At 54.1% G+C, this 1,897-nt stretch overlaps 1 protein-coding gene across 1 annotated transcript in view; it reads left to right on the forward strand.

Moving 5' to 3' along the window:
* Nucleotides 1-1,573: 1,573 nt before the first annotated feature.
* SPRY2 (sprouty RTK signaling antagonist 2) overlaps nt 1,574-1,897 on the forward strand; it is a 4,809-nt gene continuing 4,485 nt past the window's right edge. The window contains exon 1 of the mRNA XM_077750074.1: nt 1,574-1,682. The gene's annotated coding sequence lies outside the window, so the exon portion shown is untranslated. The remainder of the gene's footprint in view (nt 1,683-1,897) is intronic.

Here is a 1,897-nt window from a genome sequence, read left to right on the forward strand (position 1 = left end):
GATGGTACCGAAACTCATCTGAATTTTATTCATTTTGAACCAGCCTACGGGATATACATTTTGGACGGCAATCTCCCTCTCCTGCCCTAATCCAGTAGCTCTAGCCCCAACCCCACCCCCTGCCCCAGCCCCAGCCCGAGCCCCAGCCCCAGCCCCTGCCCTGAGCCGGTTGGGCGCCCCCTGGTGGCCGGATGGGCCGCAAGCGCAGCGGCGCCTACGTTCACCCGGAGGCTCAAAGGACTTAGGCGTCGGGCGAAGGGCCCGGGCTGGGGAGACCCCGTTGTTCCCTGCCCTTAGCCTCAGGGACCCAGAGGAGCGGCCAGACCTAGCCTTGTCCACCCTTGCCGAGGGGTGAGGTGGGGGAAACGCAGGCCAGTACCCGGAAATAATGCATGCCACTTCCCAGGCCATCTCTCGATCCAAGCCCAGGACGAGTGGGGAGAGCCTTAGAGAAACATGGAGAAGGAGAGCGAGAGCGCAGCGCGGCGGAGAGTGCGCCCGGGATATTCTAGAGAGAGAGTGCGGGAGAAGGCAGCGACTGCCGGGGTAGCTACGAACGGATGTGGGCTGGAGAGGGGCCCGGGGAATCAAGCACTACGTTTTCCTAGCATTATTTCAAGAACTCTAACCCCTCAAGGGGGCAGGTGCTATTCGGGGAGATTTGACCGTACTTCCCTGTAAAGTAAAAACATTCTGTAAATTATTAGAATCCAGTAACAGGAGTGTCAGGCGGGGGGGGTGGGTAATTTCCCACCGGTGCTCCCACGTGCAAGGACGTTTTTTAGTAAATGAACGGCAATTAGAGCAATGCATATCTCTGTGCGTTTCCTATCTTTATATTTCTTTTTTAAGTGGGAAAATACAGACCTCCTTCAAAATGTACATTAGGATCTTCTTGGGAAACGTTCTAGGATAAAAAAAAAAAGGGGGAGTCGGAAATGATGACTGCTGGTTAAATAAAGGAAATCTGCAGTGGACGAGCGAGCCCCCTCCCATTTCAGAAGCCCGTCATGTCGACCTTGAGTTATCGTGTATGTGTTATTGAATTAAATAATTTTTAAAAGGCACAGACTGTAGGATTTCCTTCAGCTACTGCGTCAAACAAAACAGAAAGATCTTCATAAAGCCTTCACCTATAGCTAATTCTTCGGGGGCCGGGGGGGATCTAATATTTAAACAAAAACTACAGAGCGACACAATCAAAAGCAAATCTCGGCCAGAGCATAAAGTACTTGAAACCCGAATCTGCATTCCGTTCCTCTCCTACACGGCTCTGAGGTGGGGGAGGCGGTTTGTGCTGGTGCCTGGTGTATAATCGGGTTAATCCAGTAGACAAAGAATAAACCAATAGCCCTCCCACCACCCTTCNCATCTGGCCTTAAAGTCTCTGTAAGGCCGTTTTCTTTTTCTCCTTCGCTCATCTGCCAGGAAAGGAGACTCGCCGTTGGCGCTTCGGCCTCCAGTTCATTGAGAAAAAGGAAATACTCCGCGTGCATTTCTAGAAGGGGGGTCGCCCCCAGTCCCGAACCCCGGAGTGCTCATCGGCTGGGGACTTTGGCTCAGGATNTGAAGGAGAGTTTAGAAAGAAGGGGGAAAAGTTTGCATCGGGGCTGGATTTTATTTGCACATCACAGGAGGAAGAGAATCCAGCGGAGAGGGGTTGGTGCAAAGCCGCGATCACGGTGAGGCACGTTTGGCTCTTACCCTCCTGGCGCCGTGGCCGGCGCGTTGTGGGCAACATGGAGTAGATGCAGTTGGACCGGGAGTGGGGTCTGTCTCTCCTCAGGCCTCCCTTTCTCTAACCCCGCAGGTTCCCAGGGGGGACCCAGAGAGCTGCCCGTGGAACTGGCTCGGCCTGCCTCGGCGGGGACAGCAGTGCGCGACCGATACGGGGTCC

Source organism: Crocuta crocuta, unplaced genomic scaffold (assembly GCF_008692635.1).
Source record: "Crocuta crocuta isolate KB4526 unplaced genomic scaffold, BGI_CrCroc_1.0 scaffold189, whole genome shotgun sequence".
Classification (NCBI taxonomy): domain Eukaryota; kingdom Metazoa; phylum Chordata; class Mammalia; order Carnivora; family Hyaenidae; genus Crocuta; species Crocuta crocuta.